The following is a 25,123-nucleotide window of genomic DNA, read 5'->3' as shown; positions in this document are numbered from 1 at the left end:
TGCCATCTCCCCATATCCCTTCATGCCCTGACCAATCAAGGATCTATCAATCTCTGCCTTAAATATACAAATAGGCTTAGCCTCCACAGCTGCTTGCCGCAGATAATTCCAGATACACCACTCTCTGGCTAAAGAAATTCCTCATCTCCTTTCTAAAAGGACACCCTTTATCCTGAGGCTGTGTCCTCTGGTTTTCCACTTTCCCAGCATAGGAAACATCCTCTCCACATCCACTCTATCAAGGCCTTTCACCATTCGATAGATTTCAATTAGGTCACCCTCATTCTTCTGAATTCTAGTGAATACCAGCCCAGAGCCATCAAATGCTCTTCATATGACAAGCCATTCAATCCTGGAATGAATGTTGTCTACATGGGGTTTAAAAAGGCCATTGATACGGTCCTGCATGGAAGGTTGGTCAAGAAGTTTCAGTCTCTTGGCACTCAGCAGTGGATAGTGAACTGAACTGGACATTGGCTTCACAGGAGAAACCACAAAGTGTTTATAGATACCACCCCTCCCCCCCCCCAGAGAAACTCAGCAGGCCAGGCAGCATCTATGAGAAAGAGTACAGTCGACTTTTTGGGCCAAGTCCTTTCCTCAGAACTGGAGAAAAAAAAATGAGGAGTCAGAGCAAGAAGGTGTAGGGAGAGGAGGAAGAAACACAAGGTGATAGGTGAAGCCAGGAAGGGAGAGGAGGGGTGAAGTAAAGAGCTGAAAGGTTGATTGGTGGGAGACACAAGGCTGGAGAAGGGGGAATCTGAGAGAAGACAGAAGGCCATGGAAGAAAGGGGGAGGAGCACCAGAGGGAGGTGATGGGCAGGTAAGGAGATAAAGTGAGAGGGAAATGGGAATGGGGAGTGGTAAAGGGGATGAGGGCACATAACCAGAAGTTTGAGAAAGCAATGTTCATGCCATCAGGTTGGAGGCTATCCAGTCGGAATACAAAGTGTTACTCCTCCAACCAGAGTGTGAAGTAGTGACAGTAGAGGCGGCCATGGACAGACATATCAGAATAGGCATGGGAAGTGAAATTAAAATGGGTGACCATTGGGAGTTCCCACTTTTTCCCTGGCAGATGGAGCATAGGCACTCAGTGAAGCGGTCTCCCAATCTATGTTGGGTCTCACCGATATACAGGAGGCCACACCAGAGCACCAGATCCCATAGATGATCCGAACAGACTCACAGGTGAAGTGTCACCTCACCTGGAAGGATTGTTTGGGCCCTGAATGGTAGTGAGGGAAGAAGTGTAGGGGTAATTGTAGAACTCATCTGCTTGCAAGGATAAGATCCAGGAGGGAGATCAGTGGGGAAGGACGAAAGTGGTCGCAAGGGGAGCGATCTCTGCAGACAACAGAAAGCGGGGGTAGGAAAGATGTGCTTGGTGGTGAGATCCTGCTGGAGATGGCGGAAGTTATGAAGAATTGAGTGCTGGATGCAGAGGCAGGTGTGGTAGTAGGCGAGTGGTAAGTGAAGACACGAGGAACTCTATCCCTGGCGGGGTGTCAGGAGAATGGGGTAAGGGCAGATGTATGCAAAATGGAAAAGATGCAGTTGAGGCCCTCTGGTTCTCATCTCACTTTTTCTTTCTTCCATGGCCTCCCATCCCCTCTCATCAGATTCCCCCTGCTCCAGCCCTGTATTTCTTTCACTTCTCAGCTTCTCAGCAATTTACATCAGCACCCCTCTCCCTCCCAGTTTCACCTATCACCTTACATTTCTTCCTCCCCTCCCCCTGTCTTCTTACTGACTTATCTTTTTTCTCCAGTCCTGATGAAGCAAGGGGGCAGAATATGAAAATTGCTGTTGGAGAGGCCATGTATTGGCAGGGAGAGACTTATGCATTCAGCTCTCCTTTTCACAAGACTGCTAGCCAGTGCTGGAAGCTGAAAGTGAGAGCAACAAGCACTACCCACTACACTACCACACTAGACATATCTCCACAGCTATTTTGACACCAAAGTCAATGAGGACACTGAGGAACGTGGTAGAATGCAGGGATCTGAGAATACAGATCCATAATTCCTTGAAAGTGGTGTCACAGGTAGATAGAGATGTAAAGCAATCTTCTGGCACAGTGGCTTTCATACAATGTACAGGTATTGGGATATTCTGTTGAAGTTGTATAAGACATTGCTGAGGCCTACGTTGGAGTATTTATGTCCAGTTTTGGGCATGTAACTACAGGAAAGATTAACAAGATTAAAAGAGTACAGAAAAAATTTTCAAGGATGCCAGGATTTGAGCACGCAAGTTTAGGGAAAGATTAAATAGGTTAGGACTTTATTCTCCAAGCATGGAAAAATGAGAGAATATTTGGTAGAGGTATATAAAATTATGAAGAGCATAGATAGGGCAAAAGCAAGCACGCTTTTTTCCACTGAGGTTGGGTGAGATTAGAACCTCAATAAGAGTGAAAGGTGAAATGTTTAAGGGGAATATGAGGGCTGGAAGTGTGTAGACAAGCTGCCAGTGTAAGTGGTTGGTACAGATTTGATTTCAACACTTAACCGTAATTTGGATGGGTGCATGGATGGAGGGCTTAACTCTGGGTGCAGGCCGATGGAACTAGAAGTAATAGTTTGGCACGGACTAGATTGCCTGAAGGGCCTGTTTCTGTGCTGTGGTAGTCTTCAACTATGTAATGAGGTACCATGAACTGTCTTGCACACCATCTAATCTGATCAATTCATTGTATCAAATCTTTGAGGTAGTAAAAATTAAAATAGAATGAAGAATTAAGCATAACAGAGAAAGTGTACTGTAGGCAGTAGGGTGTGAGTTTATGATGAGGTAGATTCAGAGGTTAAGGCTCTATCTTATATTATATACACACATTATATATACACATAAATTCATTCACAAACACATATGTGCTGGTGAGCTTTCTAGGCTATGGTGTCAATATGATTGGACAAGGATAGTCTATTAGTGATCTTCACTCATAGGAACTTGAAACACTCAACCTTCTTGACATCTGCACTGTTTATGTAAACAGGAGCACATACACTGCACCCCACCCCCTTTCCTGATGTCAATGGCCAGCTCTTTTGGTTTGCTGACATCAAGAGAAAGGTTGTTGTCATGGCACCAATGTCACTGTGCTCTAACTCCTTCCTGTACTTCAACTTATCCTTATATAAAATACAGCCCACTATGGTAGCATCATCTGCAAACGGAGATAGAATAAGAGCACAATCTGGCCACGTAGTTGAGTGTACAGGGAGAAGAGTAAAGGGCTGAGGACACAATCTCATGTCGTGCCAGTGTTGAGAATAACTATAGCAGAAGTATTGCTTCCTATCCTTACTGATCGCAGTCTGTTGGTCAGGAATTCAGGGATCCATTTGCAAAGGGAGGTGCGGAGTGCTGGTCTAGGAGTTTGCAGAAGAGTTTGCTTAGAATTATAGTATTGAAGGTGGAGCTGTAGTCAACAAACAAGTCTAAAATAGATATCTTCACTGTCCAGATGCCCCAAATATGAGCGTAGAATGATTAAGACAGCATCTACCAAAGACTAGTTTCATCAAGAGGCAGATTGCAGAGAGTCGAGATTATCTGAGAGATTGTCATCAATGAATACCATAATCAGCCTCTTGAAGCACTTCATTATGGTGGATGTCATTTCTACTAGTGGGTAGTCATGAAAGCATGATACCTTCTTTGTCTTTATGGTACTGGAATAAGAGTCTTAAAGCAGGCGGGAAACCTTAGATTGAAGGAGGGAAGAAGTAAAAAATGTCATCAAATACTCCTGCTAGCTGATCTGCATAGGATCCAGGGCCATCATCCAGATCAGGTGCCTTCTGGAAGATTGATTTCACTTTTGCTGTGGGTGAAGATTTACAAACCCTTCTGTTCAAAATGTGCAGTGTTTGTAGTTCATCGGGAAGAGATATGTTGTTGTCTGCAATGTTGCTCGACTGTTTTGTAGCCTGTTATAGCACATAAGCCTTGTCATGGTTGGTTGGTTCGAGACACTATTTTGGACGAGCGCTTTCTCTTGGCATCTCTGGTTGCTTTGATTTCTTGTAGTATAGATCAGGGTCACCTGATTTGAACTCTGCAGTCCTAGACTTCAGTAGGTCGATCTCTTAGCTCATCTGTGCTTTGGTATATTTTATAGAAAACAGGGCATTACTAAGTAATATTGCAATAGGATATGTTCGATGAAATTTCCCAACTTGGCACATTAGCCACCCTTCTGAGCCTCTAAAGTACCATATATTCAGGAGTTCCGATTGTTAAATCTTGTTATTTTTACTACTATTCTTAGCTGCCAAGTCTACAGAACACACTGAAGTGATCATCTATTTTGCCAAGTACACAAAGTAGATAGCAGAGCTGAGCTAGCCTGTGTTTCATAACATGATAAAATTTTCAATTAAAGTCTGCTGTACCACTTTAAACACACTAATAATGCAAATGAAACTCTGAAGTTCCAAAATGTTTTTGTCTTGATCATACTATTATTGTCCCTTGTATCTATTTAAATAATCTATAAGTTCCAGTAGTAATCAAATATTCACTATTTTAATCATGGTAAAAAATACATTATCTGAAAGTTTATTTCAAAATAATTTTTGATCATTAAGCTTCAGTATTTTGCTTAGGCAGATGAATCTAAGGAATGCTACAACTTCAATAATTATCTAAAAATATTACTGGCTTCTTAGGCTCAGCACTTGATAAAGAATTGGATTCAAAATACAACAACATTCCAAACATGGAACTAATTAGTAAAAGTACAAGAGCAACAGAAAACATATCCTCACATGAAGCTGTGCAAGCTTTCCTCGCTGTTCACACCAAGTCCATTGAAAAGTTCAAGGGTTCAGTCCATGAGATTAAGAGCCATCAATGATTTTTAACTAAATTATTTCAATTTCCTTTGCAAGCATATCAGAACATACTAAAGGCTTAAACAACAACAGCTGTTTCCGATTCATCTGCCCTATAGGAAACAACATACTTGAAACAAGTGTTTCCTTAGCAACAACAGAATCACCGAGATACACATGGGATTGAAGTCAACTAATTTTAAGAGGCTTTATTTTACAAACTTCATCCCTAAGAAAAGCACGCATTTTGTTTATGTTGTCTTTATGGTTCACTGCTTCAATTTTCTCTTTTAAAACTTTGTTAAATTTTATTAGCATCCATAACTAAACATCATACATATCTAATTTGATAGGCCATACTTATGTTGTATCAAATTTAATCACACAGTAGCACATCTTTGTTTGAAGCTGCTGGAGGAACACAGTGGGTCAAACAGCATCTATAAAGGGGAATATACAGTCAACGTACTGAGTCAAGATCCTTCAACTGGAGGAATGGTCTCAATGTAAAACATTGACAAAGTTGGTAACAGGTTTAATAAATTGATCTTGTATTTTTCTGCAGTTCAAGCTTGTGAAGAATTGAAACAGTAACTGATGCAAACTAACTAGGCATTACCTTCTTAAACATTATTGATCCATGACCAACTTCTAGAGCTGACATAGAGCTTTTTGATCAAACCACCAAATGAAATACACTTTAATTTCAAAGTAACAAGCCAGACAAATACAATATAAAAAAAATACCAGCAGTAGTTTTAGCTTTGAAGCTGTGCATACTCAGTTTTAATTGTACTATAAATTTTGGAAAATGGGGTACATCTTCATGGGCAGCAATGCATAGTTTCCAAGTTGATTTTTTTCCAGTAAACTGGACCTGGCTACTTTCCAATAATCTAGTGCATAAATAAATTTAATGCTGGCTGGTGGTGTACTGGCATCCACAGTGGACTTTGAAGTGCGTGGTCCCAGATTTGAATCCGGCCGGCTCTTTGCACATTTTCCATCTGTGCTGGGTTGTGTGTTGAGCTAACAACTCGGCCTCATAAAAATTAGACAAATGTTAAAGAAACGGCAAAGTTGTCACCTATGTGCCACAAGGTGCAGAAATAACAATAATAATAATAAATACATAATTCAATAACTTCTAAAGCAGGTTAGTGCGTGATAGATTGTGTCATTTACCTGCTGAATCACCACTTCTGCCAAGAAAATTAAAAAATCTTTTTACTGCCAACAACTTGGAAACCAGTAGGTCAGATAAGGTATATGGGATAAACTAACTTCCGCACATAATATGACACCTAATGGATATAAAGCTACTTCAATGTAATCATCCCAATCATTATTCATAAAATGCAAATCAGACTTTTAAAAAAAACAGAAGATGTGGTGGCAACTTAACAACTTTTACAAATATACAGACCAGAGGTTTCACAGCTGAATACCAAACCAAATTTATGCATAACTTATTAACTATAATGTACTGTTAATAATTTTGCCTACGACCTATCCGCAGCTCTCAAGACAACAACAGGACTGACCTCTACATGTAAATGAAAATAACTTTACTGATGCCCTTCAATTCTCCTTCACATCAGAAGCATCTGGTTCCTGCTTCATTCTTCCCTGGAGCAAAGAACGCGAACGAATCCCACAAGTCAGTAACATAATGCAGCACAGTTCCCAACTTCAGTTTTAAAAGCATTGTAGAAATTATATTTTCAGCCTGCAGGGTATATCCAACATACTTACTCAATGTAATAATTCCTATTGTTTCAAATTTACAAACATTCTTCAATGCAAAGCCACCTAAACGATCACATAGAAACATAGAAAATAGGTGCAGGAGTAGGCCATTCGGCCCTTCGAGCCTGCACCGCCATTTATTATGATCATGGCTGATCATCCAACTCAGAACCCAGCCTTCCCTCCATACCCCCTGACCCCTGTAGCCACAAGGGCCATATCTAACTTCCTTTTAAACATAGCTAATGAACTGGCCTCAACAGTTTGCTGTGGCAGAGAATTCCACAGATTCACCACTCTCTGTGTGAAGAAGTTTTTCCTAACCTCGGTCCTAAAAGGCTTCCCCTCTATCCTCAAACTGTGACCCCTCGTTCTAGACCTCCCCAACATCGGGAACAATCTTCCTGCATCTAGCCTGTCCAATCCCTTTAGGATCTTATACGTTTCAATCAGATCCCCCCTCAATCTTCTAAATTCCAACGAGTACAAGCCCAGTTCATCCAGTCTTTCTTCATATGAAAGACCTGCCATCCCAGGAATCAATCTGGTGAACCTTCTTTGTACTCCCTCTATGGCAAAGATGTCTTTCCTCAGATTAGGGGACCAAAACTGCACACAATACTCCAGGTGTGGTCTCACCAAGGCCTTGTACAACTGCAGTAGTACCTCCCTGCTCCTGTACTCGAATCCTCTCGCTATAAATGCCAGCATACCGTTCGCCTTTTTCACCGCCTGCTGTACCTGCATGCCCACTTTCAATGACTGGTGTATAATGACACCCAGGTCTCGTTGCACCTCCCCTTTTCCTAATCGGCCACCATTCAGATAATAATCTGTTTTCCTATTTTTGCCACCAAAGTGGATAACTTCACATTTATCCACATTAAATTGCATCTGCCATGAGTTTGCCCACTCACCCAACCTATCCAAGTCACCCTGCATCCTCTTAGCATCCTCCTCACTGCTAACACTGCCACCCAGCTTCGTGTCATCCGCAAACTTGGAGATGCTGCATTTAATTCCCTCATCCAAGTCATTAATATATATTGTAAACAACTGGGGTCCCAGCACTGAGCCTTGCGGTACCCCACTAGTCACCGCCTGCCATTCTGAAAAGGTCCCGTTTATTCCCACTCTTTGCTTCCTGTCTGCTAACCAATTCTCCACCCACACCAATACCTTACCCCCAATACCGTGTGCTTTAAGTTTGCACACTAATCTCCTATGTGGGACCTTGTCAAAAGCCTTTTGAAAATCCAAATATACCACATCCACTGGTTCTCCCCTATCCATTCTACTAGTTACATCCTCAAAAAATTCTATGAGATTCGTCAGACATGATTTTCCTTTCACAAATCCATGCTGACTTTGTCCGATCATTTCACCGCTTTCCAAATGTGCTGTTATCACATCCTTGATAACTGACTCCAGCAGTTTCCCCACCACCGACGTTAGGCTAACCGGCCTATAATTCCCCGGTTTCTCTCTCCCTCCTTTTTTAAAAAGTGGGGTTACATTAGCCACCCTCCAATCCTCAGGAACTAGTCCAGAATCTAACGAGTTTTGAAAAATTATCACTAATGCATCCACTATTTCTTGGGCCACTTCCTTAAGCACTCTGGGATGCAGACCATCTGGCCCTGGGGATTTATCTGCCTTCAATCCCTTCAATTTACCTAACACCACTTCCCTACTAACATGTATTTCGCTCAGTTCCTCCATCTCACTGGACCCTCTGTCCCTTACTATTTCTGGAAGATTATTTATGTCCTCCTTAGTGAAGACAGAACCAAAGTAATTATTCAATTGGTCTGCCATGTCCTTGCTCCCCATAATCAATTCACCTGTTTCTGTTTGCAGGGGACCTACATTTGTCTTTATCAGTCTTTTCCTTTTTACATATCTATAAAAGCTTTTACAGTCCGTTTTTATGTTCTCTGCCAGTTTTCTCTCATAATCTTTTTTCCCCTTCCTAATTAAGCCCTTTGTCCTCCTCTGCTGAACTCTGAATTTCTCCCAGTCCTCAGGTGAGCCACTTTCTCTGGCTAATTTGTATGCTACTTCTTTGGAATTGATACTATCCCTAATTTCTCTTGTCAGCCACGGGTGCACTACCTTCCTTGATTTATTCTTTTGCCAAACTGGGATGAACAATTGTTGTAGTTCATCCATGCAACCTTTAAATGCCTGCCATTGCATATCCACCGTCAATCCTTGAAGTGTCATTTGCCAGTCTATCTTAGCTAATTCATGTCTCATACCTTCAAAGTTACCCCTCTTTAAGTTCAGAACCTTTGTTTCTGAATTAACTACGTCACTCTCCATGTTAATGAAGAATTCCACCATATTATGGTCACTCTTACCCAAGGGGCCTCTCACGACAAGATCGCTAATTAACCCTTCCTCATTGCTCAAAACCCAGTCCAGAATAGCCTGCTCTCTAGTCGGTTCCTCGACATGTTGGTTCAAAAAACCATCCCGCATACATTCCAAGAAATCCTCTTCCTCAGCACCTTTACCAATTTGGTTCACCCAGTCTACATGTAGATTGAAGTCACCCATTATAACTGCTGTTCCTTTATTGCACACATTTCTAATTTCCTGTTTAATACCATCTCCGACCTCACTACTACTGTTAGGTGGCCTGTACACAACTCCCACCAGCGTCTTCCGCCCCTTAGTGTTACGCAGCTCTACCCATATCGATTCCACATCTTCCCGGCTTATGTCCTTCCTTTCTATTGCGTTAATCTCTTTTTTAACCAGCAACGCCACCCCACCTCCCCTTCCTTCGTGTCTATCCCTCCTGAATATTGAATATCCCTGAACGTTGAGCTCCCATCCCTGGTCACCCTGGAGCCATGTCTCTGTGATCCCAACTATATCATAATCATTAATAACAATCTGCACTTTCAATTCATCCACCTTATTACGAATGCTCCTTGCATTGACACATAAAGCCTTCAGGCACTCTTTTACAACTCTCTTAGCCCTTTTTAATGCTTGCCCTGGATTTGTCGGCCTGCCACTTTTACTTTTCCCCTTTGTAGTTTTTGCTTCTACGCTCACTTTACACCCCTCTGTCTCTCTGCACTGGTTCCCATCCCTCTGTTGTGAACTAACCTCCTCACACCTAGCCGCTTTAATTTGATTCCCACCCCCCAACCATTCTAGTTTAAAGTCACATAGATCTAGCAGCTATTCATATTTTCCTATTAAAATTTAAAAGCAGTGTTATGAAGTCAATCAACTATGAAGCTGCCTAGTTTATCATTTTGGCAAAATTGTAAGGCTAAATTGTAGGATTATTAATATTAGAGACACCAATGGTTTTCGTATTGAGCCAAGTTATTTACTGATAACACTAGCACCATTTAACAGTTCCTACAAGGAGCATTACTACTTTCAGAACCGTACAAAAATGTGGTTAAAGTTACAATTCATGTTTGCAACCTTATGTGCCTTTTCAGGTAAAATTCCACCACCACAGCAGTAGGTAGGGATGGAAGCAAAAGGAAACTTGAGTGTGCTCTGAAGGTAATATGCTGCATTATTTTTCTTTCAATAGAAAGCTACAAACATGAGCAACAAATAGCATCAATTAATTTAGTTTTAAAGATGGAAAAAAACTGGAAATAATTGTAACCTAAAGTAACAAATACTGTACATTTTGAATTGCATTACAATTGAAATCATTATATGAAAAAAAGGAGGCAAATCTAATTTTAGAATTCCAAAACTATTTAATAGTGCAATTAAAGCCGCAATTAAGTTAATATTTAATCTTTCAACAAACCGGTAACCTTCAGTTAAACTGTTTTATTCTGACATTGTAGATGAGTTAATTGGAAGATGTAGAACATATGAATCTTTAGAAATGACAGTGAAATTAGTTGCTCAAAGGTTTAACAGTAATCTAGCAAATTGAAACAGGTTAAATTGTGAATTCTTTTGCAGATTTCAAATCCTAAATTAAAATATTTATTTTGGAAAGGGGCAGGTAAAAAACACAATTCATCCTGAGAAAGTCCATTTATAAACTGAAAGGCATTTGTAGGCACTAATAAGGTAAGCACATTGTATGAATGAAGTCATTTACAAGTTAGGTAGGGCAAAAACAGAAAACGTCTAATCTTAAAAGGGTGTTAATGAACCAGTCAAGTTTCATGGTCATCATCACTGACTCAAAAATAAAAATAAATCATTTTTTCAAACTGGCATTGTGATACTTAACATCTTCTTTCAATCTAGACCAGTGAGATAATCAAGATGCCACCGTTTTCTTCAGTGTGTGCTGATCAAATTGAGATGTTTATGCAAGAAAAACACATTCTTTCAATTGCATTATCCAATGTTCCACAGGCAGATACAACAGTAGCTTGCAAACTTTATTCCACATTCCATAATAATTAGCCTTATTCCTAGCCCGCCTGCATCATCTTCCCTATCAAATTAGACAGATGAGAAGTCGCCAAAACTAGAAGAACCTTGGAATTTTTGCACAAACCACCAATTCATTTGAACCAAAAAAAGGCTCGAGGCACAATCTTAGCAATTTTTACCATGCTAACAATGCATTCTCCTTTTTGTACAGTTCATTTATGGATTAATTTCCTTTGATATGCAACTGCAGCTGCATGCAATTAGTAAACCACCCAATAGGATAAATTTGAACCAGTCTAAACTACTTTGGTACATTTACGTTTGTAAATTGACTTCTTACGTGCTGATTTGTCATCTGGATATATTATAAGATGCAGCATCCTTCTTTAGGGATTCTTCACAACAGAGTAGAATTTACTTCCATTCTGATTTTATGGGTAATGAGAACATGGGAACTCTTTCATAGATGTGTCACAAGGTGGCAGAGGGAGGCAAGTGGCTAGTTTGTGAAAATGTTCCTCCTCCTCCTCCTTCTCATGCAAGCCCTCTGTGCTGCTAATAAATGGTCGAGGTTCTTAATACTATACCAATTGCTCCATCTACATTTAAAGCATTCACAGTTTAAATATTCTCAGGGATGAGTGACGATGTTGTAGTTCTTCATACAGTCTTTGAGTACAGCCTTGAATTTCTCTTCCATCTGCCAGCTAATCACTTCCCATGACAAAGCTTGGAATAGGATGCCTGTGTCAAGAACCTGGGGTGAGCATAGGCTTTATGTGACCTGCCAATCTTGATGACCGAAGTATATTAGGGTCTCAACACCAGGAATGCGGGAATGAGAGAGCACAATGACATTGGTTCAATTATCCTTCCAGTAAACTGGATAATGTTTTTTATGCAGACAGAACTGATTGCATATTTTTTTCTGCCTTGGAATGCCTATTGTAGCTGGCTCACGTCTTAGAACCACATCGGAAGGCAGACAGTACTGTTGCCTGGTAGACCATGCTATTCCACATGCTATTTTGTTAAAGAGCACAGGATTGCTAAACTTAAATGACAAACATTGCGGAAAACTGAAATACTGATTATCAACTAAGCAAAATACCACAAACAGTAACCTACATATAATTTCTCTTTATTGATGTTGGCGAGATCAACTGGAAGATAAGCAGATTTCATTCTGTCTTTAGTTCAATGTTTAAAGATTTCTTCAGAACTGTTTATCATAATACACTGAAATGAAACTGAACTTGCTATCACCTATACAGAATACACCCAAAATGGTTACAGGCTGAAAAGATACAAATACTTAAAAACACACACTTCACCCTTTTTGGGGAATTCTGATGGCCTTGAATGTCCATCAATAAATTCAAAATTGCTAAACCACCAGACAGTTCCCTAGCAACGTGGACACCTGCTAACAAAATTCATGTAACGAGAAATGCCTTGTATTTGTTGTAAGTCAGCAACAAATACAAGAAATCCAAATTTGTATTTAACTTTGGCATATAATTGGCGACATCTGATACTGGGCACTTGAGTCATGAAACTTGTTTCACTAATATAAAAAAAGCTATTAATTAAATACCAGCCAATTATGGAGGTTATAGATGCCCAGTAATATTCTACTAGGATTGGAACTGGACTAAAATTGTCTCAATCTTCAAGACCGATTAGAAAAGACTATTCATATTACATGTCACCTGACTGGTGACAAGACATTAAAAAGATAACAATTCTTCTTAGAATAAAAAAATTACAGGAGCAACTGAGTCCATCATACTTGTGTAGACTATAATTGTACGTCTGTTACTGTCAAGTCACTTTATCTTCAATGTAAAATAATTGAAAGCATATAGTGGATAAAATAACAACATGGCAAAAATTAGAGAGAAGAAGACAAAATTTAAAGCTTAGGTTTTATTTGTCACAAGTATAACAAAACTCAAAACATACTGTGAACACTCAGGTTGGAGGAACAACACCTTATATTCCGTCTGGGTAGCCTCCAACCTGATGGCATGAACATTGACTTCTCTAACTTCCGCTAATGCCCCACCTCCCCCTGGTACCCCATCCGTTATTTATTTATATACATACATTCTTTCTCTCTCTCTCTCCTTTTTCTCCCTCTGTTCCTCTCACTATACCCCTTGCCCATCCTCTGGGCTTCCCCCTCACCCTTTTCCTTCTCCCTGGGCCTCCTGTCCCATGATCCTCTCATATCCCTTTTGCCAATCACCTGTCCAGCTCTTGGCTCCATTCCTCCCCCTCCTGTCTTCTCCTATCATTTTGGATCTCCCCCTCCCCCTCCCACTTTCAAATCTCTTACTAGCTCTTCCTTCAGTTAGTCCTGACGAAGGGTCTCGGCCCGAAACGTCGACTGTACCTCTTTCTAGAGATGCTGCCTGGCCTGCTGCGTTCACCAGCAACTTTGATGTGTGTTGCTTGAATTTCCAGCATCTGCAGAATTCCTCGTATATACTGTGAAAGGCATTGTTTGGTATCAAAGACATCAGTGAGGATAGTGCTGAGCAGCCTGCAAGGGTAGCCACGCTTCTGCTGCCAACATCGCATGGCCACAACTCACCAAAGCTAATCATACATTCTTAAAATGTGGAAGGAAACTGGAGCACCCAGAAGAAACACATACAGTCACGGGGAGAACATACAAACTCCTCGCAGGAAATGGCAGTGATCAGTGATCGCTGGCGCCATAAAGCAATGCACTAACTGCTATGCTACTGTACCACCCCCAGTTTATAAAACCCAGACTTCAATGCAAGATGTAACTCAACAGTCGAGTGCAAGACTGTGTGTTGTACATCTTATCTGTTGACCATTGGTTAAGACCCATCATGTAAATACATTTGCGAGGAAAGCACGACAGTGCCTCTACTTCCTCAGAAGTCTGCAGAGATTCGGCACGTCATCAAAAGCCTAGGCAAACTTCTATTGATGTGTGGTGGGAAGTGTGCTGACTGGCTGCATCACAACCTGGGATGGAAATATTAACGCCTTTGAGCAGAAAATCTTACAAAAGGAAGTGGATTCGGCCCAGTACATCACGGATAAAACCCTTCCAACCATTGAGCACATCTACATGAAGTATTGCCACAGGAAAGCAAAACCTATGATCAAAGATCCTCACCAGCCAGGCCATGGTTTTTGCTCACTGCTACCATCAGGTAGATGATACAAGTGGCTCAGGACTTGAAAGCACTAGGTTCAAGAACTGTTATTACCCCTCAATCTTCAGGCTCTTGAAGAAAAAGGGATAACTACACTTATCTTTTTGTTTCATAACCATTATTTATTGCTATTTATTTATATCTGCAGTTGCAGTTTGTTCCTGTTTACAGTTAGTGTTCTGTAGATTTGCTGAGTATATCCGCAGAAAAGGAATCTTAGGGTTGTATGTGTTGACAAGTATGAACTCTGAAATAATGCCATCCATCCTCATCTGCATTACGATGCTTCAAAGTTCCAAGTTTATTATCAAAGAACAACAGGTTCATTTTCCCTGTCTCCAAACATTAAGGTTTATTCCTCAAGAATATTGGTAGAACTCATAATTTAATTATAACTGCTTTGCTTTTATGGGTTTATGTTATGCTCAAGCTAGGTGATATCTTTCCAAGTTGGCAACAGCTGAATTGAAGACTACAAATACTTGGTTACTGGTAAAGACTTTAGAACACCCAGAAGCAAAGTATGGTATAGGACTATAAAACCAAGTTGGTTTGTAACAATCATATTGTTAAAACAAAAGGCATTTAGCAACTTATGTCTTATTTATGAGCAGATGTATTCACATTTTTTCATAAATGGTACAGCAAATTTCAAAGAAATTGAAGCAGCTGACTGAAACTGACAGAAGACTGAATTTGGGAAAAGTAGGCACAGGTTGAAATAGATTAGTAAATACAGATGATGATTAACGTGTGAAATCAATGACATCAGGAAGTATGGGGACACACTTACAAGTTAGGAACCTGTTGTGTTAAGTGCTCTGTTTAAGTAAGTGACCATCATCCTGATAGTAAGAACTGTAGCCAGTATTTCACAAAGGATCATCAACAAACAAAATTACTTTGTGTTTTTTTTTGCTTTCCACATTGGTACTGCAGCCTTTATACAAAAGGACAGAAGTACAAACTGTAACTTGCAAAGAATCATTAATGCCTTAAAGGGGAATTTGATAAGTGTAGATCTATCATCACTAAACATTGATTAGATAGCTATTCTCCATCCCCTTTTCCCTCTCTCAACTCATCTCCTTGCCTGCCTGTTGCCTCCCTCTGCTGCTCCAACCCCTTTGTTTTCTTCCATGGCCTTCTGTACTCTCCCATCAGACTCCCCCTTCTCCAGCCCTGTATCTCTTTCGTCAATCAACTTTCCAGCTCTTTACTTCATCCCTCCCCCTCCTGGTTTTACCTATCACCTTGTGTTTCTCCCTCCCCTCCCCACCTTTCCTCTATCCCTCATCTTTTTTTTCCCTCCAGTTCTGCGGAAGGGTCTTGGCCTGAAATGTCGACTGTACTCTTTTCCATAGATGCTGCCTGGCCTTCTGAGTTCTTCCAGAACTTGGTGTGTTGCTTGGATTTCCAGCATCTGCAGATTTTTGCTTGTTCCTGATTAGATAGCTAGGTGGTAATGATCCCAAATATACTAACCTGTGCAATCTCAGGTCTAATTCTCTATTTTATGTATTAGAACCTAACATAAATGCTCACTGTTGTTACATTTCCAGGAAATATAAATATCTTGACTTCCTCTGAAAAAGACACTCTGGATACCATTAAATTGATTCTTTGGACAGTATGTTAAACAATGGTAGGCAATTTCAAGCATAATTATATTTGTTTATTAAAATGCATAAAGCATTACAACAAAACCAACCTCCTCTTAATTCCATATCATTCATCTCTGCTTTCAGCTGAACCTGCAACTAAATTATTTAGTGTCAATCACTTCAAAACTGAATAACTCCAACATTCATCTTGTTTGAGTGTCATTCTCCATAAAGTTGAGCTCACTGAAAACTAACTGTAGTATCTTCTCCTGTACTACGTCTAATTTTCCCAGCACCAAGATTAGCCAGACTGTATTCAACACCGAATACCAATGACTTATATTCTTATTCCTTCAACACATCCTCAGGAACCCGGCGGCGCAGTCCTAGATTAGTTATTCAGAACCCAATTTTCAGCATGGATGTGATGGGACTGTTAGTAAAGTGACAACTGTGAAGCAACATGTAGAAATGTAAGGATGTATTTAGAGTGTCATTGCTGTGAATAAGTGGGTGTTTGCAGCAAGCAGCAAATCAAGGCCCTGCAAATAGTGATTGAACACATTTTGGTTCAGCATGGCAAAAGTGGGAAAGGTGGGCTTTGAGTCGGGTGTAGAAAATGAAACTGGTGGCCCCAAAGTAAAGCCATTTGCTAAATTATGTGAGACACAATTGAGTCGGGTACGAAAATGCTGTGTTGGTTCTGGTTAGAAAGCCTCCCCTTCAAATTGTGCCAATGCAGATCACAGAGTGTAATTAAAAACTAGTTGGGATTCGAGGAACATCTCAGAACTTTGTCAAATAAGCTCCCCCTAATTTCTAAAATGTTATGAATAGAGAGTATCATTACATGTAATTTTAGAGATGAAAATGGCTGATCTACACATATATGATCCATTACAAGAAATAGCTGATTGGATTTCCAGAATGGTGCAATTCAACCTAGAAATCATTGCAACTGCATTTCCATTCCTGGGGATAAAAGAAAATACAGTAAAGAAAAAAATCATGCAATTGAATCTAGACCAACCCTTTTAAGATTGAACAATTATAATATAGTAAAATGGCATACTAGAATATATAACCAGAGTACAATGTTTTAAGCATTTTGAGATCAGCGAAATGTATTGATGAGATAATTCATTGAGAATATTGCTTTCAGTTTATGTCGACATACAGTTTTAAAAAACCATAGGAAAGGATTGCTCGGCCATAATCTAAATATTGTATTTGACAAGTCAAGATTAAGCAGCTAATCCTCCACAATCTTCCAGCTATGAAATGCATAGATGAGCAGAATATTACAGTGAAGTATGGCAAACCCTTCATATTACTTTACAGTACACCAAATGAAGAAGCACTCAAGCAAATTAATTAGCTTTAACACAAGGTTGCCCTTGATAAACCCCAGAAATGCCTCAGCTGGAATGGAAAGTAGTCTTTTGATTCATTCTTGGGTTTAAATATAAATAATCAGAAATTAAACATGTTATATTATATTACATGCACAATTTTAGACTGGGGAAAAGTTCCAGTCTCAACAGTCGAAAACAATTGCCACTGGTCTGCTAGGGTAACACTTAACATTCAGCATGTTACATGAAAAACATACAAGGAGATGGCATTTCTGAGGCCAGAAACTCATCTTATCTATGGACCTTAAAGACAGCGGTAAGAATAAAATATTTTCTTTCAAAAAAAAACCCCAAATTCCAATAGTGAGAGACTTCTGAACTGCCACAACAGAAACCAAACATTCCCACCCACAGCCAGTCTGGATTTTTAAATGTTCCATTTAATTTGAGATTGGATATGAAGGTTGTTGCAAAACTATCACAGCCTTCATATGCCCAAGTATGAAACGATTTTGGTGAGTTATGGTTTCCGAAACTGGCAATTTAAAATATTTTAATTGTGAACTCCACGACAAATCAAGATTTTATATATTGCATGTACAGTACATGGAAATTTCTATGGTATGCAAATTATGGTCATGTTGCAGCAAATATTCATCTAAAGTTCTACCTGGGATAGCTAAGGGTGTGCATCATTTGTCACTTAAGAATGATGTACTTTTGCAGCAATTACATTACATCACTATTTAACATCATTACATTTGAAAAATTTCAAAATACTGCCCACATGCAAATTTTATGTTGCAGAGTTAACTCAATAAAATGTCATTATCATGCATCTAGAACTACATTTATTTGTAGCATTGTTTCTATGTCTGACAGCCATTAGAAGTGAAAAGACAAAGTAAAGACTCAGTATTATCGACTAGGAGATTATTTAGCATCTATTAATTTAAACACTCCTGCATTAATACTTAAAAACATGGAAATTTACATCACAATCAACATTTATACTTGCATTAGAAAGCTGATGCCAATATGTTCATTTTTATAATGCATTTAAATATACCTTATCAATATGGAGCAAAATTAAACTCACTGTGTGGCAAAAGTTGGTGGTTACTTCCTGTTGCTAATCTTCTTAGAAAATCCCATTAGCAGAGAAGAAGAATTCACATTCTTCCCAAAGGCATTTTTACTTTGACAATCTGAACATAATGTGGTTCTAAAAAACTTGATAAACTATATATATATATACACAATGAATATATCCAATTATCTAACAAATACTGACGGAACCACAGAGTGCAACTACACTAACATATTCTTTCCTGGTATCGGTTTATCTGAAAGCTTCAGACCTTCCCCTCACTTCCCAGATAAACCTCAAACGATGCATTTCCTGTAAATCAATGTTTGTCTATGCAAAGTCTGCATCCAATTAGCAATCTCAAATGACAGCTAAAAAGAGGCCGCCCTAGTGGGGAACTGAACAGTCATACAACTGGCTGTAGCAAAAAATGTGCAAGTTCCAGTTACTCTGGCCTATTGCCAGCACCTTGAGTAGTCTAATCCTCTTCTATAGAATAATACACTTTCTCTTTTGGTACATATCCTAGAACATGTCTACTAACAAACCAAAGAAAGCTCACATTCTCTTCTAAAATATGTGCATGGATAACGGGTGCGATTAAGTAGCGTGAGCTCTTTGGCTAGAAAGGCATGTTGCTGTTCTCTATCTCCAAATATAAAAATAGATAAGAAAGGCAATAACCGTAACTGCACAATAACAATATGCACCAAAGTTTTAATAAAAGGAGACCTGGGTTTTAATTCCCACATCAAATGGTAGTGAGAAATGCATTTTGAAAAACGTTTTAATGTAATTTTTTATAATTACCTATATCACAATATCATTACAATTTCTGGAATATAGTTGAAACTACAGCAAAAATTTCTGATAGTAAACACTATTCTATAATTTCTGATAAAGATCTTAATTAATTGAATGGGGCAGATTGTACCTACAAACTCATGGTAAATTCAATAGCTCTGGTGCTAACAACCAACAATAAAGAATTAAGTCAGAAGTGGTTTGAAAATTGTGCATCAAGTCAAGACTTACACTTAAGTCAACTGCTTCTAAAATTCTCAGAAGTAGCTTCAATATCGATAAAATGAAGTTGCTACTATAAAACATACTTTAGTTGGGTGGGTTAGGTGGCTGTTGGAGGAAGAATTACAATGCAAGGGCTCTCCATCTGTGAGATTTCTTTCCTTTACAACTGAATTCCAACATAACATTATAGCACAATTTGAATGTCAGAGGGCAGAAGTAAGTGTAGTCACTATTATCAAGATGAAATATCTCAAAGTATATATGTCACCTGCACCAGACTGACTACACTCCAGGGTTCTGAAAAATTTAGCTCAAGACACTATGGAGGTTCCAGAGCACTTGACAACTGCAAATATTACTCCACTCTTTAGAAAGGAAGGGAGGTAAAAGACAAAAAAAAAGGCCAGTTAGCTTGACTTCAGTGGTTGGCAAGATGTTAAGAGTCCATTATCAAGGATGAAGTTTCAGTGTACATGATAAAGTCAGCATGGTTTGTTTAAGGTGAAATCTTGCCTGCAAAATCTGTCGGAATCCTTAGAGCAAATGAAAGGCAGAATAGACAAAGGAGAATCAATGGATATGGTTTACTTAGATTTCAGAAGGTGCCACACATGAGGCTGTTGCACAAGATTATTAGGAAAAAGATACTAGCATAGACAGAAGATTAGTTGATTGGCAGGAGGCAAAAAGTGAGAATAACACGAGCCTTTTCTGTTTGCCCACCAATTGTATTCTACAGGAGTCTGCTACTTTTCATGTAGAACAATTTACAATGCCCATTTAACCTACAATATCTTTATATGGTTCAGAGGAAGATTGTACAAACTCCTTACAGGCAGCAACAGAATTGAACTCCAAATCCTGGTATGCCCCAGGCTATAAAAGCAATGTGCTAACCGCTACACTACCATGGGGTGCAGAATTCGTCAGATTATTTTTCTTGGATATTTAACCAATGTTCAGAAGAATTTTGAGATTATAACCTACAAATTAGTCTGCAAATTACAAGTACATTGTGATACAAACCACTTTCTTTTTCCAGTCCAACTGAAAAATCAAAGTAAAGAGATCTTAAAGATTACCTTTGTGACATATACATCATACTATAAAGTGAAATGCATTGCAGCACACACAAAATGCTGGATGGACTCAGCAGAGCAGGCAGCGTCTGTGGAAGAGTAAACAGGCAATGTTCTGGGCCAAGACCCTTCAGTGTTGAGAATGTGCTGAGGGCAACCCACAAGTGTCATTATACTTCTGATGCCAACAGTGTACAGTGGTGGGAATTGAAACCTGATCTTACAGCAATGCTGTAAAGCATCATATTAACTGCTATGCTGCCCCATAAATAAGAACTGCTGATGCTGGAAATCCAAATTAAAATAAAAGTTGTGCATACTATGATCAGATCAGGTGGCATTTATACAGATGGTGCCTGACCTGCTGAGTGTTTCCATAATTTCCTGGTTTTATTTCCTTCTACTCCATTTAGTGGCTAAATAGAAAAACGACAAAACTACATGACTGTGTTTTTGATTTACAGAACATTATAGCACAGAAACAGGCCCTTCAGTCAACCATGCCCATACCAAATGTGATGCCAATACAAACTGATCTACCTGCTTGCACATGGTCTATATCCCTCCATTCCCTGCCTGTTCATGTGCCTGTCTAAATGCCTCCATTACCCATCTTTCCCCTACCTCACCCTTATTCACCCGTCACCTTCCTCCCTGTTTATCCAGCATGTTCCCTTTATGGTCTACTGTCCTCTCATATCAGATTCCTTCTTCAGGCCCCTACCTTCATTACCCATCACCTCCCTTAGATTCTTGCATCTTGGGCAGCCCTTGTCACTGTAATGCTTGTACTACTAAGATTTTGTGTTAATTTAAAAATTAGAAGTAACGTTCATAAACAACGGATGGATAACATTAAAATATACCATTTGAAAATTGAAAATAGAAACACTATATTTACAAACTTGATATGAGCATTTACAGATGACCATGATTTATGATATTGATTTTATTCTGCATCCACTGCAGAACTGTATCACAAGGACAATGGTACATTAATTATGAAATGAGAGAAAGGACAAAGACTGAGAATCCTCAGCAGGCCAGTATATATCTGTGAGGTGAGAAACAAAACCACTACAGGGAAGACGGCCAAGTTTAATCTGCAGTGAGGATGAAGAGGCAGGATATTACTGATACAGTTAAACAGGGGTGACTATGGGTATAAGTTGCAATATGCTAATCAGGAAAACATGCCTAGCAGGTGAGGCTGGGCATGTCTTCAACACCTGAAGAAAAAAGATTGGGCAGGAGAGCAACTAAGAATGGAAGTGGGATGGAGAATAATGTGGCTGGCAATGGGAAGCTTAAGTCGCCCGTGCAGATAATTACAGGTCCTCTGCAAAGTGATTATTATATTTGTGATTGGGTTTTACAGTGCAGTATTGTGAGAACAGAATGGAATAAACTAGAATGGAAAATAGTGCAAGAGAAATGCTGTTTTGCCTGGAAAGACTGTTCGGGTTTCTGGATAGCAGAATGGGAAGAGGTGAAAGAACAAGTGGCACATCACCTGTAGTTGTAAGGAAAAGAGCCTCAAGATGGGCTAGGCAGCTGAGAATGGAAGAGTGGATAAGGAAGCATGAAGAGAATGATCCTTGCAAAATGCTGAAAGGGAAATATGTTTCTGGTAGTGGAATCTCTACAAAAGTAGCTAAAATTACGGAGACCAATGCAATTGTGCAGGCATTTGATTGTAAAGGAAGACAATACATACCGGTACTGCAAGTCCCAGCATCAGAGCACGTACAAGAAAGGAAGTCAGAACCAGAATCAGAATCAGGTTTATTATCACCGGCATGTGACGTGAAATTTGTTAACTTAGCAGCAGCAGTTCAATGCAATACATAATCTAACAGAGACAGAAAAAAAACTAGTAATGATAAATAAAATAAAACATTATTAAGTAAATTACAGATATTGAATAGAGTATTACAAGTGTGCAAAAACAGAAATACTGTATATTAAAAAAGTGAGGTAGTGTCCAAAGCTTCAAAGTCCATTCAGGAATCAGATGGCAGAGGGGAAGAAGCTGTTCCTGAATCGCTGTGTGTGTGCCTTCAGGCTTCTGTATCTCCTACTTGATGGTAACAGTGAGAAAAGGGCATGCCCTGGGTGCTGGAGGTCCTTAGTAATGGACACTGCCTTTCTGAGACACTGCTCCCTAAAGATGGGAGTGGGAAGTGGAACTGGAACTGGGAGAGCAGAGTAGACAGACTCCTTACAGGAGGCAGAGTAGAATGAAAACAGGTGTGTTTTCCCTTGACTTCCCCTTCCTGAAGTCTACAATCAATTCCTTGGTCTTACTGACATTGAGTGCAAGGTTGTTGCTGTATACAACGCTCAATCAGCTGATCTATCTTACTCCTGTACGGCTCCTCATCACCACCTAAATCCTGCCAACAACAGTTGAGTTGTTGGCAAATTTATAGATGTGTTTGAGCCCTGTCTAGGTCCATAATCCTGGGCATAGAGAGAGTAGAGCAGTAGGCTAAGCATGCATTCTAGAGGTGCACCAGGTTGATTGGCAGCGAGGAGTTGTTATTTCCAATCCACACAGACTGTGGTCTCCCAGTGAGGAAGTCAAAGATCCAGTTGCAGAGGAAGGTATAAAGGCCCAGGTTCTGGAGCTTGTTGATTAGAACTGAGGATATGATTGTATTGAACGCTGAGCTGTAGTCAATAAACAGCAACTTGACGTAGGTATTGCTATTGACCAGGCCAAGGCCAAGTGGACAGCCAACGAGATTGCATCCCTGTACACCCCCTGTGACGATAGGCAAATTGCAGGGAGTCCAGGTCTTTGCTTAGGCAGAAGTTGATTCTAGCAATGACCAACATCTCAAAGTACTTCACTGCAGTAGATGTGAATGCCACTGAGTGATAGTCAAGACAGCTCATCATGCTCTTCTTAGGCACTTGTATGATTGATACTCATATGAAGCAGGTGGGAACCTCTGATTACAGCAGGGGTTGGCAACCTTTTTGTCTCTGTGGGCCAGATGACGTATTAATAAGTGGACAGTAGGCCAGATAAATGCCATAAAAAAAATTTGAAATATGGGAATTATCCATTTAATTACACCTAGTTATGTTTTGCCTCAGATTAATGAATAACGCATGCTAGAAAATCATTTGTGCTTAACCAAAGATTCCCATTAGTAATCAAAGAAAACAACAGGAATTCTGCAGATGCTGGAAATTCAAGCAACATACATCAAAGTTGCTGGTGAACGCAGCAGGCCAAGCAGCATCTATAGGAAGAGGTGCAGTCGACGTTTCAGGCCGAGACCCTTCGTCAGGACTAACTGAAGGAAGAGTGAGTAAGGGATTTGAAAGTTGGAGGGGGAGGGGGAGATCCAAAATGATAGGAGAAGACAGGAGGGGGAGGGATAGAGCCGAGAGCTGGACAGGTGATAGGCAAAAGGGGATACAAGAGGATCATGGGACAGGAGGTCCGGGAAGAAAGACAAGGGGGGGGTGACCCAGAGGATGGGCAAGAGGTATATTCAGAGGGACAGAGGGAGAAAAAGGTGAGAGAAAGAATGTGTGCATAAAAATGAGTAACAGATGGGGTACGAGGGGGAGGTGGGGCCTTAGCGGAAGTTAGAGGTCGATGTTCATGCCATCAGGTTGGAGGCTACCCAGACGGAATATAAGGTGTTGTTCCTCCAACCTGAGTGTGGCTTCATCTCTACAGTAGAGGAGATGAAGAATCAAAGAACTCGGTTTAGTTGCAATTTATTTCAATCAAGGCATCTTTTGAACCTATTAAGAGGACACAAAGAATCTTCAAACATAAAAAGTATGAACATGACGCATTGAATGGTGGTAAATTAAGTATAATAAAGAAGAAAATTTTAATGCAAACAGTCGATAAATCAATGTGAAACTTGATGCGGTTTATTGCTTGAAAGCTTCTCAATATTGGGTGTCAGACTTGTTGATGCCAAGAGCAAGACATTATCCAGATGGGCATCGGTCAATCTTGTTCTCAAATGGTGTGCTTCATTTTTGAAAATAATTGTTCACACAGTTAAGTGCTGCCAAACAATGATGCCATCTTTTTTGCATGGTCCACTAAGTTAGGATACTTCCCACTTGGATGAATATATTTTCTATAGAAGTCAAGCACTGACACATCCTCAGAAGATATTTCGATCTCAATATGTCGTCACACTGCGTCTCAATCAATTGCATTTGAAAAATTTCTGATGCAGTGTCCACTTCCACATCAAATGGAGTAGCAAACAGCTTGAATTCATTTGCATGCAAGTGAAAATCAGCAAAACGAGATGAAAACTTTTTTCTCAATTCTTGGACTATAAAAATTTCTTTTCAGGACAAACAATATCCACCACTGCCAGTAAACATTCTTTGACAAACTCTCCATCTGTAAAAGGCTTCATCTTTTCTGCAATACGTTTTGAGACTTCTTAGCTGGCACGGGTATTTCCTTCATCTTCACTGCTTTTCTTGGCAAAAAATTGACATTTGTTTTCCGAAACTATCCTTCATTCGCTCAACTTCATCTTTCCTTGCTTGCCCAGTAAACTTGTTAAAATTTCCACTATGGCGGATCTCATAATGTTGCCTGATATTTTGCCACCTTCTTCACAGCAACATTTTCTAGGCAAATGAAACAAACTGGTTTCCCAGCTTGCTTGATGAAGAAGTAATCTAGTGTCCAAGTGTCTTGGAAATTTCGGCACGCAGTGTCTACATTCCCGCATTTTGCATTTATTGCCATTGGAATTTTTTTCTTCGATTTTATTTCAAAACGCGAGTTA

The 25,123-nt window shown here is 39.7% G+C and overlaps 1 protein-coding gene across 6 annotated transcripts in view; it reads right to left on the bottom strand.

Annotated features, from left to right (window-relative positions):
* LOC134351779 (protein tyrosine phosphatase type IVA 3-like) overlaps positions 1 to 25,123 on the bottom strand; it is a 151,600-nt gene that overhangs the window by 79,217 nt on the left and 47,260 nt on the right. Inside the window, exon 1 of one of the 6 annotated variants that reach the window (XM_063058473.1) lies at positions 18,205 to 18,755. The exons of 4 other annotated variants lie outside the window; for them this stretch is intronic. The gene's annotated coding sequence lies outside the window, so the exon portion shown is untranslated. Of the gene's footprint in view, positions 1 to 18,204; positions 18,756 to 25,123 lie in introns of those variants that run through there. One more of the 6 variants, XM_063058434.1, reaches the window with a different exon arrangement.

The sequence above is a fragment of the Mobula hypostoma genome, chromosome 1 (assembly GCF_963921235.1).
Source record: "Mobula hypostoma chromosome 1, sMobHyp1.1, whole genome shotgun sequence".
In the NCBI taxonomy this organism is placed as follows: domain Eukaryota; kingdom Metazoa; phylum Chordata; class Chondrichthyes; order Myliobatiformes; family Myliobatidae; genus Mobula; species Mobula hypostoma.
This window is presented reverse-complemented; position numbering and strand designations above follow the sequence as displayed.